This window comes from Silene latifolia, chromosome Y (genome assembly GCF_048544455.1).
Source record: "Silene latifolia isolate original U9 population chromosome Y, ASM4854445v1, whole genome shotgun sequence".
Classification (NCBI taxonomy): Eukaryota; Viridiplantae; Streptophyta; class Magnoliopsida; order Caryophyllales; family Caryophyllaceae; genus Silene; species Silene latifolia.
The window spans coordinates 139877906-139895773 of NC_133538.1; positions in this window are offsets into that span (position 1 = coordinate 139877906).

Here is a 17868-nt window from a genome sequence, read left to right on the forward strand (position 1 = left end):
TTAAGACCCTCTCTTAAGTTTCACATTATCTTAGGATTGCAAGAATCTGTAAAACTCAAGACATGTATTGAATACATTCCTTCTATTAAAGAAGTGAGTTTTAGATTCACTCGCTATGTATTTCATAATAATGAAACATAATCCCTAAGAAGATCCAAATAGACTTAAGAATTTCAATTGGTGCAAAACCCTTTGCAACCAATCTGCTTTGAAATCTCTCTTTAGTGCAAAACCCTTTGTCACTAATCAAGTCCTTTTGTTTCGGATTTTCATGGCTCTAAGCCTTGTATTGAGTTGTGACTTAAACACTCTTATGTAAGTCATATGTTCATTACTTTCTAGAAGTAATTAACTTGAATCAAACAATTTCTTTTGTAAGTTATAAGCTCTTTACTTTCTTAAAAGTAGCTTGAATTCATCATACTTAACAAGTGACGAATTTAACCTCCTAGGTTTTAAAGAAACAACGTCTTACACAACACGTCTCATGTAGCCAAGAAAGACCTGTTTCTTGCAACATGACATTCTTTGTGGCTCTTGAATAATTTCTCCCACTCTGTCTTCAAAAATAAACTTGTATTTTAGAAAGACAGCTTCACGAGCCACAAACCCGTCGTACTCGTGATAATTGAAAGGAAAAATGAGCATTTGTTTCTTGTGAAAACTTACAAACATGGTACCCATACCATTTCATATCTCATATGATTCTATTTAGTGGAAAATTTTTTCGACAAAAATGATAAAATCCCCAAAAGGATCAATTTACTCAAAGTAACTTGATTGAAGTCCAAATCATATTGAATAGTGTTTGAATTCTTATTCAACTACACATTATTCCATAATGCGTGCTAAGAGAGATTAACTTGTGATACCATATCACATTTCCTTTGGTTGATATCAAAGTCTTCACTTTGATAATCCCATCATGACTAAATCATGATTCTTTGAACACTTTGAACTTCTTCAAATATTTCTCCATATACCTTATTAAGTGAACACATTAGTGTCAACCTAAATCGTTGGTAAAAGAAAATGATCAACCTATTTTGGATCAATGAATTACAATCTCGATCTCCTTTTCAACCAAAAGGCACGAGACATCTTGCTTTGAATACAAGATACGCATAAACCATAAGATCTAATGGTTTCAAGAGTACTCGATAACTCTTTGCGTTCATCATTCCAGAATTTAAGGTTTGATCTTGGGTTACCAATTTGAGTCTTGCATCATCTTTATGATTTATCATTCCAGTTTGGTTTAGAATATTATCACCTTGATAATGGGCTAGACATACATCAAATCGTGGTGTATGGGGTCACAAAAGTGAAACCTTCTTTGTATCTTAACAAGTTTGTATTCTTATTTAGAGTTTTTGTACTTAATAGTCACAATTAAGTACAACTCCAAACCCAAAAACTAGATTTAGTACACAATGACTCTCTCTCTCGACTTCATTGTTGCTAGTCGTCATATTCTAATCATCCTATGTATCAAACATAATGATGAAAACCACCACCGATTTCTAATATTGTGAAGTGGTACTCGCAAAATTTATGTTTAATCAAATAAACATTTAAAGAAGAAGATACCATTAGATGTCCCACAACTTACTTGTTGATTCTTCAATAATTTGGGGTAGTTTCCTTTCTCGTGTCCAACATTTGAGACAATGGAAACTTTATCGGTCGGGATTGATAGGTTTAGTATCGTCATTCTCAACAACTTTACTTTTAACATTACCTTGTATCAATTCCATTATAATCTTTACTTGTTGAACCTCGTCCTCATCTTAACGGTTTAAGAGAATGCTCCCACTCATTTCAATGAGTCTTTGCTTTGAGAAGCAAAATTGAATTCATGAAGATCATACTTCATTTGTTCGTCTTAGTCTTAAAAACTCTCATTGAGGTGGTTGCGTTATTTTGGTCAATTACGAATTCTGACAAAACCAATTACCAAAACAATCATTTCAAAGTACTTAATTCTTTTAAGTACATGAAAACAATCCATTCTAAGTAGATGTGTTAGTCAAGAATCAAAAACCTGTTTGGTAATGAATAACTTTAATCTATACTCTTTGCAAGAGATCCTTAGCAATGGTTAATTCGAGGTTTTAGAAGCAAATTCATATTTGTCTTTAGTTACGATGTTTTGATGGAGATTTTGGAAAAATCGAAATGATATCGTATATGAATTGTGTAAAGAAATAGAACAATATAATAACGGAATGGTGGAAAACTTAACATTTATCGTTTTAAATCATACTTGTAGATAACAAGTTTAAAGCATTTTTCTAGTGACCTCTACCCAACTAGATAAATGATTCCGAGATCCAAATTCATATTAACTTGGGCACGGGATAGCCGATGGAACCCTTATCAATATAACTCGGTGGATTAACTCTTTAATCGATTCTACTTTTAGAACTCTCGGTCGATAAAATTACTCTTAAATCTTATCTTTAGCCCGGAACACATGAGACTACGGTCAACAATACTTCCGTTGAGGTCAATCCAAATTTCGAATAAACGTGTCCATGATCCAAATCCACATCAACTTGGGCACGGGATAGCCGATGGAACCCTCATCAACATGAATTCGGTGGATTGACATTTATCACCCACTTCCCCTACGTAACAAGGTTTGTACCCCGGGATAGGCCGAGTGCACTCCCTCATGAAATAGGTTTTCATGGTTTCTACTATTTGGTAAGGCTATGTCTCAATTAATTATTTTAGCGAGAGGTCATGTCAATTTATTATCTATCACGTTTTAAGTGAACTAAAGCGGTGAACTACGATAATTATAATTGACACGGTCGATATACACGATTAGAAATGATAATGCATGTTTAGTTATGGCGATTTGGCAATGCATGTAACATATTGAAAGAAATGCAATGCAATAAATAAAATTCCTAGTATGGCCTTCCTAAAATAGAAAATCAAATAATCTATTACATATTCGGAAACCAACTCCATTGGTCCCTTGAATCTTCAATTGGCACGCCTCCCAAGACACCGTCTTTGTCGGATCACCCTTCCGAATGGCACCGTCTTTGAAGATGCTCCATAATTACAAATAATAATAAAAATACAAAGCTATTCCTATTATACATTTGTAAAATGGAAAAAACTAATGAAATAAAATAAAAGTGATACGAGATCACATAAAATTACAACCGAATCAATATTCCCTTTCATTACGGGTAATATTAATTTAAAACTAAGGCCATACTAAGAAAAATTACATAATTCAAAATTATATAAATAAAAGACATTCAACAATTGAAATATGCAGCATTATAATATGTACCTATCATGCAACATTATGTGCCAAATCGCCCTATTTATCTTATGTCGTACATATAACCCGGTTTCATGGAAATGCGTGATAATAACCTTTTAAAATCACTAATTAACACTTAAATCACATCTAAGCTCAAGTTAATTATCCTAACACATTTTAGGACTCAAAAATCAGTCTTCACTAAATTTTTGACAATAATTCAACTTGATTTAATTTTATGCTCATTTTTGACCTTAAAAACTCAATATATATGATATAAATCCAAATTAACTCATAAAAGTTTCAAAATTTGAATTTTAAAATTTTGAACATTCTGGAATAATTCCATGACCCTCATAATGACAAAAAAAACATGGTTAAAAATTTCGAATTAATTTTGAGAAAATATAGTTGCATTTTATCAGTTTTATCTCATAAAATACATAAAGTACTCGAAAATTACTCCAATAATTTTTACAACTTTAGTTCTGATATTAGGGATATTAATGCAACTTAAAATAATTTTCTCAAGCCTTTATATACGTTTTAGCTAATTTTTGCTAAAATAGTCACTATTTATGCCATTTTTACTCAAAAATCCATAAATCATGCTAAAGAAGATATTTAAATCTGGAAATTTACATACTCTCTGTAAATATATCATGTGACATCATATTAAAAGATCATAGCTTAATTCGAAATTTAACTATTTTTAACCATTTTACCTCTTTTAATCCATTTTTATCTCATAAAAATCATAAATCATGCAAAATTAATCACATTAACTCGTCCTTTTACATACAACTTGTAAAATATGCATGTGAGGTCATATAATTTTTCCAAGGTCAGAAACGAAAATTAACTATTTTTAGCATTTTAATTCCCATTTTAGTCATAAAAATGTAATAAAATGACCAAAAATCCTTAAAAATGAGCATTAATTTCCGTGAATCATAAGAATGACCTAAAAATATTTTAGGACCAGAATATATAACATGCATAATTATTTCGTGGCTTATTCTTATAAATCACAAATTTTTAGTTTTATATGTTAACCTTTTAACTCGGAAAAACAATAACCGATTTGCATGCAACCAACCTTGTGCTCTGATACCACTTGTTGGAAATCTTTATTTCAATTTTAACATATTCATATATGTTCCAAATTAATTTAGTCATAAAATTAATAACAAATCTTATGCATGCAAACAATAAAGAAATTAGAGAAGAAATTGTATTCTCACCATTTAATTTCGGTTCAAATGGGCACAAGAGAGATCACCTTTCTCTCTTGTTCTTGAGCTTATAATGATGGATGATCCTCCAAGATCCCAAGTATAGAAATCCTCCTTAGATTGCACCCAAGACATACCCTTAAACTAGTATACTAATTAACTAGATTAATATACAAGTACCCTTAAAACATCCTAATATAATTATTACTACTACACTTAGTAATGATGTTTAATATTAGAATTGATGAACATTATCATGTGAATCTCCAAAACTTGTTGGAGAATGGTAGAGAGAAAATTAGGAGCAAGTCACGTATGAAAAATGAATGAATATCATTGTGTAAAAACAACAAATAGCCAAGCCTTGTAGTATTACACGGTTTGAAGAGGTAAACCGTGTCCTTTAGGGGACAAGAGTTCATAGCCCAATACTCCTAAGAGCATGCTCACGGTTTGTGATGTAGAGGGAGCCGTGCCTTTGCCAAGATCAAAGAGCATGCCCATCATCCTTTTGTGCTACTCAATGCAAAGGAATAAACAAATTAGTATGGGTGTGTTTGTTAAAAACAAAAACCATGATTTATTTATCATAAAATAAATCAATCACATACTATTATCATTAGCTCCATACGGTCCATTTGATTCTTAAAATGGACTACCATTTTATTTTGTCAATTTGTCATTTGTCACACAATATGTCACATGTAGTATTTTACATGTTATTAATTAATTTAATGCATATTTATCCCATAAATATCATTTCACGAATTAATTAAATTACATACAATAAATTGACTAGTGATACTTGATCACATAAATAAAATGGGTCACAAAATTATAATTCACAACATCTTGTAATTATAATTAACCATTCATTCTTATCTCTATTGTTTCTCAAACAATAAGCTATTTTAGTAATAAAGCCTTTTATTACTAAAAAGAATCTTATTTAATCCCATTACAATAAGATATTAATTTCTCTCTCACAAGTAAATTGTTCACTTTTAAGGAATTGATTACCTCGTATCGTCATACAATTAATCAATTTATCCATTAAGGGAATTGTCCTTTAGGTGTGACCTTAAGGGATCAACTGACCACCACCGTCACACGACAGTAATATCAAACTCTAGTCACCAATCATTACCGATTAATGACGGTCGATCGACTTTATAAATAATCATCCCTCATGTATTCTTTATATGAGATTTATATATATATATGATATTTAAATCATGTGATCGCACTATTGTTGAGGACACATTTCCCAACAATTACTAGGGGATCTTAACGAGATTAAGAGTCCTAGTGAAAAAGAAGGGGGCGCAAAGGTTACCAATGCGCGTTGTGTGAGATTAACTAAGTTTTTAAGTAATACAAATTGTATAGATCTCCCTTTTTCCGGTATTTTTTTTACTTGGAGAAAAAGGAAAACTGGTCCTGAAAATGTCTTTGAAATTCTTGATAGAGCTTTAGCCTCTCCTGGTTGGATTAGTTGTTATCCAAACATGCAGTTTGTGCATGATGCTTTTACTAGCTCCGATCATTGTCCTATCTCTGTGAATTTTCAGGACCAAATTCATAAGAAAGCCCCTCCTTTTCGTTTTGAACTCATGTGGACTCTCCGAAATGATTTCAGTAAAATGGTCAAAAGTTGTTGGCAATATCAGTTTCGAGGATCGTATATGTTTTGCCTTTCTCAAAAATGCAAATTTTTAAAACAAAAGGCTAAGAAGTGGAATCAGTCTACATTTGGTAATATTTTTAGACAACTTTCAATTGCTGAAAAAAAGTTAGAAAATATTCAAAAACAACTAGGCTCTTCTCATAATACCATTTTAGAAAACGCACAAGTGAGATGGCTGAAAAAGCGTGATGCGCTTCTTGACTATAAACGCGTCTATTGGCAACAAAAATCTCGTATAACCAAAGCAAATTTTGGAGATAACAATACCAAGTTTTTTCAAAGTTATGCCACGATTAGACGTAGTAGAAATGGTATTAAGCAGTTTATTAATAAGAATGGTGCTTGTATTACTGATCAAGAACTTATTAAACAAGAATGACGAGTTTAAATTTAGGTTTACAAAAAATCAACTTTGTAATTTTGACAAGAATGAGGATTTTAAGTCTATTAGTGGCTTAATTACAGATGATGATAACAGATTTCTTACAGCTAATATTAGTAGGGAAGAGGTAAAACAAACTGTGTTTAGTTTAGCCGCAGATAAATGCCCAGGTCCCGATCGATTTCCTGCAGAGTTTTTTCAAAAATACTGGGATATTGTAGGAAATTCTGTCACCAAAGCAGTTTTAGCATTTTTTCATTCTGAGAAATTACTAAAAGAAATAAATCATACTTTCATAGCATTGATTCCTAAAATTGAAAATCCTCAAACAACAAATCATTTTCGCCCGATTAGTCTTTGTTCAACAATTTATAAAATTATTGCAAAAATCTTGACTAATCGTCTTCGAAGTGTCTTGCATAAAATTATACACCCGTTTCAAGGTGCTTTTACACCTAATCGCTTTATTCAAGATAATATTCTTTTAGCACACGATATTTTTAACTCTTTTAAACGTAAAAAGGGAAAAGGGGGTTGGATTGCAATCAAACTTGATATGGAGAAAGCATACGACAGACTAGAATGAAATTTTATCAAGGAAACTTTTAAGCAAATGGGTTTTAATGCTAAGTGGATTTCATGGATTATGGCATGTATAAACACTGTTTCTTACTCAGTGTTAGTAAATGGAACACCGGGAGACATTTTTAAACCCACTCGAGGTATTCGACAAGGAGACCCACTTTCGCCATATATATTTATTATGTGCGCTGAGATTTTAGCAAGATCTCTACAAAAAAATAGTGATGTTAGCTCTAGTGACATTGGTATTAGAATTGGGTCCGGGGTGGAGAAAATTCATTTTCTCACTTTTGTGGATGACACTATCATTTTCGCCAAAACCTCTAACCAGAGTTGTAGAACTATTAAGTCTATTTTAGATAAATTTTGCACGATTTCCGGACAATTTGTTAATTTTGACAAATCCACTTTTCAATGCACTAGAAATATTGAGCGTTCTCTTCGTGAATCCTTTAGAGGCATTCTTCATATGAACGAGGAAGCTCATTTGGGTAAGTATTTAGGATGTCCTATAATTGATAGCAGAATGACTAAAAATACTTTCGAGAACATTATTCAATCTTCTTGCACTCAATTATCGAAATGGAAAGCGAATTCTCTATCTCAAGCAGGTAGACTAGTTCTTGTCAATGATAATTTAGCCGCGAAGGGAACTTTTCAGATGCAAAGCTTCCTCCTCCCTTCATCGATCCATAATAGATTAGATAAGATTAATAGAGACTTTCTTTGGAATAAGAATCCTTCCTAGCGTTCTCTTAATTTGGTTGATTGGCATAAAGTTTGTTTACCAAAGTCGGTTGGTGGTTTAGGAATTAAATCTTCTGAAGCAGCTAATAAAGCTCTTCAAATGAAACTTTTATGGAAAATTCTTATGGATAAGGAAAGTATATGGGTAAAAGTAGTATCTAAAAAATACTTAAGAAATTGTTCACTATATGATCATAAGCCTAATTCAGCCTCTTTTTGGCAATGTCGTAAACTAATGAGTCTTCGGACTCTATTTAGAAAAGGACTGAGATGGCAGGTAGGTAATGGTAGCAACATTAAGTTTTGGTCTGATAATTGGGTTTTTTCACACCCACTTACAAGCAGTATGGTTGATGATGATAGTAACCGTGATCTTAATCTTTTGGTTAAAGATTTAATAACCTCAGACAAGCAATGTGATGTTTGTAAATTGTCCAGTTTAGTGAATAACGATATTGTTAATCAGATTACTAACATTCCAGTGCCACATAATGATATTCCAGATACCCTCATTTGGGGGTTGTCCGTAAATGGAAATTTCTCTACCAAAACAGCAACTTGGTTAGCGCAAGGTTTGTTCGATCAAGCTCTTGACAAATGTGAATTTCAGTGGATTTGGAAATTGAATATTCCTCCTAAATTGAAATTTTTTCTTTGGAAAGCCTGTGTTGACGGCCTTCCAACGAAAAGTAGACTTCATAAGAGTCATATTGATGTTTCACCTCATTGTGTTCTGTGCAACAACCTTATTGAAAACAAAGATCATTTCTTTTACGAATGTCCCTTGATTAGGTCTGTCATCCAAGACCTGAACATTATTAGTTTCAACGAGTTTTTGTCAAATTATGATACTATTATAAGTCAAAGTTTTCTAACGAAACTTAATTATCTCAAGGATTTAATTTCAAAAGATGACTTTATAAAGATTATTTTTATTTGGTGGAATGCATGGTTCCATAGAAATGATATTTTCTTTAATAATGTTAATTTAAGTATCAGCAAACTTATTACTTTATGTAATAATAGCACTAAGACATGGAATGTGACTAGATTTAAGGATCTCAACAATCGCGGGGTAGAAGAGTCTGCTAGAAACAATTCTAGTAAGGAAGAGATTTGGTGGGAAAAACCTACAAACGGTTTCCTAAAGCTAAATTTTGACGGATCGAGAATAGAAGGTAATAAAGCTGCTTTAGGATATTCATTAAGAGATCACAATGGTAAAGTCGTTTTGTTGGGAGCAAAAAAGTGCGGATCCAATAGTATCCTTGTTGCGGAAGCACTTGCTTTAAAAGAAGGTATTTTAGCAGCTAAATACTTGGGAATCTCAAAGTTAATTGTGGAGGGTGATAACTTATGTGTTATTAACTCGATTCGAGGTACTTGGCAAATTCCATGGGAAATTTCTAATATTATCAAGGATGTGAAATTAGACTTTCATTTTTTCGATGAAGTGATAATTAAACATTGATTTCGTGAAGCCAACAAGGTTGCTGACTTCATGGCTTCAGTTGGACATTCATGTCCAACTCTTTCGAGGTGGTTTGATAGCCGGTGGCTTCAACTTACCTTCCTCATTCGAAAGGATGAGATAGGTTGGTCCTACCCTAGAGGATCAACCTAGTTTTCTTACCTAATAAAAAAAAAAAAAAAAAAAAACTACTCAAGTCAAGATAAGACATTCTGCAACTTTCTGAACCATATAAAGAACAAAAATCACTTTCTGTGGGGAATGGATGAGACATATGCATTGTTGGTGATTTAAGAGTAATTACCGGTTCATTTAGCGAAATTTAAATTGGTTCGTAGATGGGTAATTTCTAAATAATATAATGCAAGTTCGGGAAATACGGAGTGTACACTCGCATAATAATTTACGGGATTATGGTATAGTTTTCGGTTCGAATAACTATGACGGAGGTTGGCAGTAATTAAATTACTCAGGTTTTAATTAATTGAAACCGGAATTTCTGAAGAGTTGTAACTCTTCATAAATGCATCTCCCAATACCCTGCTTTCCAGTTTCTTTGTCATTATAAATAGACAAAGGGAACAGAAAAAAAAGGAACAGAAAAATCTTGGTTTGTATCATAAAGAACGAACAACATAACATCCTACAACAAAATACTTCTATATTACATCTCTATTTTTTTGTGTCAAAAATCAGAGAGCACCGTCTTATCTCAGTACAAAGTTCGATTATACCCAGGCTCTATTAAGGGTCGAATTATTCTATTAGGAAAGCGGAGTCGACGGTGCGGTGTTATTATTGTCAATTCCAGTTTGTGAAAATCAATTTCCTAACAATCTAATAGAGTAATTTCGTAATCTTTTAAGATGACGAATGTTATGGAAATGACAATGAAGGTTAACAAATTGGAGAAATTTGGGGTGTTGATTTGAGAAGTTTGAGGGCTTTTACGTTTTTTGATAACGATTGATGAGTATGTTAATTTGTGAATTTGGTTCAAGTTTTACTTGTTGTTCGCAAAGGTATTCGGCGCGGTACTATGCGATTTTTATTTGCTAGATTACCGCATAGACAACAGCAAGATCCATATATATGGAAGTATCACAATCAAGAGTAAAGATAAGTATACGTACATTGTTTTTTATTTAAGTTATAATAATCTTGTCAAGTTAAGTGTTGGTTTGCATTATCTGAATTGGTAAAATATTTGTTACCAAGGCAATTGGAGTAGATGAACTGATCAAAGTCGTTTAACATTATCATTGCACCAAGTTCGTAAAAGTTATTACTTAATCTTGTGAATTAATGTATCATTTATAGACGTAATTGTGTCGATCATTTGATATGACGATGTTAAAACCATGATCTTGTATGGTGGTTAGTATGTGTAACAAGTCTTTTTGCCTCTCTTGGTTTATGAATAAAGTCCGATTATGTTCATTTATTTGTGTAATTTGATACTTGGTTTAGCGTCTTGTCACAAGTATTGACGACAATCTGTTTTATTAAGACAGTTTTGTGATCATCATGGGTTTGTTTATTCCCAATGAAACGTTCCAAGTTTGGTTCGTAATATTGATGAAATACCCGTTTCACAAAAATACGGATAAGACAAAAAGCAGTTGGCGAAACATACTTGAAACATCAAACGAGCGAGATAAGTAAACTCTCAATTGATACCAATGATAATTACTTATAGTTTATATGTGTTGATCATGTGTGTGAACGTCGTTCACAATTTGTGTGATATGATATTTACTCTTTATCGTTTCAACACTCGAATGGTGATTTGCTTAGTGTGTTGTTTTGCTATCAGTCTATCACTAATCTCTACCGATTTTGTAAAGATGAATATGTGAATCTAACCATGGTGGTTTACTAGTTGATACTGTATCTTTGTAAAATTAATATAGTTTCTACTGGATGTTCCATTTGGTACTAATATGCATGCATGCATAGTATATTAATGGTATTTGCCTTCCATGATTGATACGGTTCCGATTAATATACAAGGAATATACTCTTGATAATTACGTAGTAATTACATTTATAATATGGTGGTATAATCATACATGGATTAAATTCTGCCAACTTTGTTTCTCTATTAAGTTTGGTCATCTTTGAGATAATGTCACAAGTTTGAGATAATACCACAAGTTTGTGTTCAAAGTCGAAATATTGGCAGTACTTGTATATGCTTACATAACTTTGTGATCAAGGGGTTTCTGATTTGACATTTGTTATGGTAATAAAAGAATAAGTTTGTACACTTATCTTGTTTTAGCATGGCAGTGATGATTTGACAAATGGATTTTATTATAATTCATGAATCTTATCTTATTACCATACAGCTGAGTGTGCATATTATTAGTATACTCTTATTGATATGGCATGTGCGGTTGAATGGATCATACAGCTGCTCGTACAGTTGAATGACATAGTATATTGGTTTGAGGTGATGTAAAGATCGGGAAATGTGGAGTCTTGAGACATCTTGGTTTATCAAATAAAGAGTTGGAAACTAACCCATGAAAAAAAAAACATATTTTATGTCAAGTTTTGTCTCATAGTTATTCATCCTTGTATTTTATAAGAGCAAAATTTAATAAGATGTGTATAAATATTACACAAATTCTTATTTGTGACGGCGATATCCGTCACAAACTTGTGACGGATACCATTTCCTCTCACAAAATACCCATTGAGAGGTGAGTGGGAAGCACATGGGGGTGCTCCACCTTGTCCCCTCCTCCCTTTTGTGAGAGGTCACAAGCTTGTGATGGGATTAGCCCGTCACAAGCAAGACAAGCTGTAAATATTAAACTTTGGTCAATTTTTTTTTATTAATTGATTTAATGATAAAGATCATGTTTTCTATCGTGTTGTAGTTAATAACAAAGATTTGTTTTGCCCATCATGGAAAACATTGTCAAAGCATGCATATTTTGACATGATTACTGTTTTCTTTTATAGGTTTGATCATAAGTAAGAGTTACAAATAATGATTGAGATTGATTATATTTTTCTGTGTTTCGTCATTATACGGTGTAGTATAATACGAAAATGAGTCCTATAGAGTGTGAATGAGTGTATTATATAAGTTCTCTTGGATGTAATATTCGAAAATGTGGATATTGAGCGATAACATATGGGTATACATATATGGCTTGATAGCATGGTGTATTGATATAAGGCAATACTAAAAACCTGTAAATGGTATCTTAAATAGCCTAATTTCAAGGAGGAGATGAAACTCACCCATATATAGAACATAAATATTGAAATCGTTGTGTTTAAGTTCACATTGATTATTTATGAGAAATGAACATGTAAAGAAATATTTATGAATTGTGATGTTTTGATCAATGGATATTTGATCGGTTATTTAATAATGTTGTTAGAATTCTAACTGTTTTGTAATGATTGTTTAACATGTTAATAACTTGTGTAAAGCTTTTTAAAGTTTGATTATGTAATTGATTTTACCATATAATCTCGAGAATGATGGTTTGCTATAATCATGGTGAGATTATGGAGTTATGGTGGTTTAACCATGTAAGAGGTACATCAGTAATATTGAATGTACAGTTTTTTTATGAGTCCGGTAATGGAGTAATCATTTGTTGTAGGATTTTTGACAAGTTGATCTTTGGCATAGACCAAAGATGATTTACTTTGTAAAAGGTGGTTTTGTCATCGTGTTCTTCTATGAAGGACATGGGGGAGATAATATGATCCTTGGTATTAAGATCAAGGGTGCGAGTATGATTATTATATACCGGTTAATACTCTCAAAGGGCGAGTAAGGCATTTTATTCAATAATAAAAGTGGAGTTATTACTCGGGTTTTCACAAGGGCTTAATTATTGCGGTTTGACAAGTTGAATAAGTATACTAGTTTAGCTAGTACTCATATTTGACGAGCGATTAGGCAAGTGTGAAAATGTATAAAGTAAACCATGAATTATAGTTTATCCTATGTCGTTTTTCCTTCGGTTATAGAGGGATAATGTTGTAGAAATGACCATTACCAATGTAGTTGGTCATTTCTATATGTGGTAGAGTGTTTTTGCTTATGGGAGGCACCATTAGCTTATGGTTTCCAAGAAGCGGATTTGCCTTAAGAATTTGACATTGGAGTTGGTATGCGTAGTGTTAGCATATAGCCGGTTAAAAGACTAAGTAGCTGAAGAAAATAATCTACGATGTTCCTTAAAGTATTTGACCAATTTCATTCATATAATTTTTGATAGTGAATAACGGTGCGCACCGAGATGTTTTTTATAACACAGTTTATGGACTACCATAAATGGGAATTGATATTGGTTGTTTTGTGAGATCTCAATTTTTAGTTGATCACTTTGCATAAAGGATCAATTAGGGACTTGGTTATAAAGTCGGTTGATGGGATGAGACTAAAACTCGTATAAGATCCTTAGCGATAGGATACCCAATTCTCCTCTAATACAATGTTAGAGGCTGAATTCAATGTGGAAGGCCTATTGTTAATAGATTGAAGCACACAATAATTAAGTCCCGAGGTGTGTGCTTAGACTTGTATGTTGTAAGGTTGAAGTCTATCTTCTTAATTGATCTTCTGAAAAAATGTGTTTCCAAGGACATAATGAAAAGAATCAATCTATATGAACATGAAGTATAGCCGCTTCAAGGGAGTATGGGTTTGACTGCTGATATGTTCATGAATAGATATGGGACACTAGGCTTGTAATTAAGTGTCGGTTTATGTAATTTTTTAGAAGTAAATTAGTTTATGTGCGAGTTATCTTTATGTATTCAAAATGGGTAGAAAGGGTTTAATGCTTAGTCACACCCCGATACTCGAATATTTGGAATGTGTAATTTCACTATGTGGAAATTCAATCTTCGTGACATTTTCATTTATGCATAAATTGGTATGTTTGTTAGGTTATTTAAATTCTTGAATTACACTTAAATGGGGGAGGAATGTTGGTGATTTAAGAGTAATTACCGGTTCATTTAGCGTAATTAAGATTGGTTCGTAGATGGGTAATTTCTAAATAATATAATGCAAGTTCGGGAAGTACGGAGTGTACACTCGCATAATTATTTACGAGATTACGGTATAGTTTTCGGTTCGAATAACTATGACGGAGGTTGGCAGTAATTAAATTACTCAGGTTTTAATTAATTGAAACCGGAATTTCTGAAGAGTTGTAACTCTTCATAAATGTATCTCCCAATCCCCTGCTTTCCAGTTTCTTTGTCATTATAAATAGACAAGGGGACAAGAAAAAAGGGAACAGAAAAATCTTGATTTGCATCATAAAGAACGAACAACATAACATCCTACAACAAAATACTTCTATATTACATCTTTGTTTTTTTGTGCCAAAAATCAGAGGGCACCGTCTTATCTCAGTAGAAAGTTCGATTATACCCAGGCACTATTAAGGGTCGAATCATTCTACTCCCTCCATACCACACCAATGGTAACATTGATATTTTTTACACTTGTCGAGACACGTTTTGCAACGTGAATATCTTTCGTTACACATTATTAAAAATTATAAAAAATTGATATTCTTGTATCATTCATGACGATAAATCAAACAAGATCTCACATGACTATATTTTGTCTTATAGATTAAGAATAATATCGAAGATTCCCTACGACCATGAATAATGCCAAGATTCTCAATGTTACCATTGGTATGGTATGAAGTGAGTATTAGAAAAGCGGAGTCGATTCGGTGCGGTGTTATTATTGTCAATTCCAGTTCATGAAAATCAATTTCCTAATGTGCAGTAATATTCAACAACATACACAATCACATCTGAATCTCTCGTTCAGTATAAGACAATAAATTGAGAACACAGTTTTTCTTTCAAAGCTGTAAATTGAGGGTAGCACACTGCAGACTCTCAATATGAAATTAAATTTCTTATCATTTTCCATGAAGCTCCGTCTAATACAGGTCCACGGCGGTTCCGGTTCATGTTAGCCGACCTGGCAACCCCATACAATTTTGTCACTAAACTTTGGTGGCATTGTTGTTGCTCTACTGCTTCTATTAAATAAATTAATAGAGATATGACATGCAAACATAGAGGCATTGTTGTCGCTCTACTGTTTCTATTGAATAAATTAATACAGATGAGATATGACATGCAGAGATAGAGGGCTAACACGTTGATTTTTGGAAAGGCAATACATTGAAATGGATTGAGTTCTACAAATGTCATCTATGTGCCACTCCATTCAAAGCCAAATTGACAGTTACTTCCCCATTTATATATCTTTCTATTCTCCTCCAGACCCCGACCGCACAAAAACAGCAAAAAGAAATCAGGGCGTACAGAGGGAGGTCACTTACTCCATCCTCGCCCATGAGCATATTTGCACTTTTGAGGTCTCTATGAATAATACTCCCTCTATACCAGACCAATGGTAATATTGACCGTTTTGCCACTATTTATGGTCGTAGGGAATCTTCGATATTATTCTTAATCTATAATACAAAATATAGTCATGTGAGATCTTGTTTGATTTATCGTCATGAATGCTATAAGAATATCAAATTTTTATAATTTTTAATAATGCGTAACAAAAGATATTTACATTGCAAAACGTGTCTCGACAACTGTTAAATGGTCAATGTTACTATTGGTGTGATATGAAGGGAGTATTATTTTGGTGCAGGTAATCCATTCCTGAAGAAATATCTATTGCGGCTCTTAATAGCAACTGGAATTCAAGCACACGCTTTCTCTTATGCATAAAATCATATAAGTTTCCTTTTGGCATAAACTCTGAAACAAATTAACAAAACAAAGAAAACCGAGGAGCCAGACAATAGCTGAGTTTCCAAATGGAAGGAACAATATTTTGAACTGAAAAGTTTAGGATTCTAAGTACCTCGGGAGAGGATGAATTAGGTACTATTTTAAAAAATTTCAATTTAATCTTTATTGAATTAAAACAAGTTGATTAATGATATGAAGAACTAGTAGATGCATCAAATAAATCGATTCATTAAGAGTGTATCACGTTGTTAAGAATGATTGCTGAATTGTAAGGCAACGGTTGATCTGACTGTTGTTTGTTTGTCTTAGCACAAGAGATTAAGGCTGCTGACCAAAAGCAACAGTATCCAGAACCGTTGTTAAAAAAAACGTAAGTGAAGAACAAGTAAGATAAATGCAGCGGAAATAAAAGTAACGAGAGATCAACACGATATTTTTGAATTGGTTCGGCCAACACTCTAAGGGCCTACGTCCAATCTTCTTTTATTAATAAGTGAAGTGATCTACTCCGACTACTTAAACATTTACAATAAAAGGACCAACAACCTACTCCGGTTGCGACACGAGTTCTAAGACTACTCCATCTAGAAACTCAAGACTCTAACTAGAATGTTTACAAGATCAAGTTTCCTCAAACTGATTCTATGAAAGAATTGATAAGGACAACTTATTGATCAAACGATTCTAGGCAAGAGAATGCAATACTTAAGGCAACGGTAGTGAAGACTGTTGTCATTGGAAGACTTAGAAATATTTTGCAAAAGAAAGAAAAGCTTTGAGTTCTTTAGAAAACAATTTTGCAAAACACTTTGAAATTCTCAGGAAAGTCTTAAGAAATGAAGGAGAAGAGTGCTCCTTTTATAGGGAAGCAAACTAGGGTTTAGCGGTCAAGACATATGATAGAAAACAAATATTTTTGACTTAACCAAGTTTGCATAAAAGGGGGCCTTCTTCCAAAGGTTGAAGAAGAAAAGAAGATTTGTTATTATCTTTAAAAGGCCTTTGAAAATCAGTCAAAGCAAGATTGATAACCAAGTGAAGACATTTTTAGAGAAACAATTTTGGAAAGAAACAAGTTCCTCTTTCCAAAAGCTATGATAAAATGTATTGCCAATTTGAGATAAAACATTTTGAAAGATACCATTTGAATATTCTTTTCTTAAAAACAACCTTTCATAAAATTCAAATATCAGAAATGAACATCTCAAAAATAGAAGTTTGTATTTGGAAATATGAGTATTTTTGAAACCGAAGACTTCTTTCAAGTGACACGAGCTAAAGCAACAGTCTTGCTTACTGTTTCCTTAGAAAGCAGACCGTTTTTGAACAACAGTCCTGCTTACTGTTGCCTTAGTACCATACTCTCTTACCCTTACATAACTGACTCTATTACAACACAATTCTTGGGGAGTTTCATCAATACTTCTTGACCTTGAACATTGATTAATTCTTGATTGGGGAAGTGGGCTTAATCCTGAAATGGAACATCTTAAAGGATGGTTAAAGTAGGCATGTCATCATCAACAAAAGTGTTCTAACAAATTCCCCCTTTGATGATGACAAGCCTTATAAAATGAATGTTCCAAAACGTTCCCCCTCAAATGGGTAGTCCAAAAAAAATCATGAAGGTAGAAGTAGTAAGTTAAACTTATGAGGTCACAAATCCTAGAGCAAGATCACTATCATACT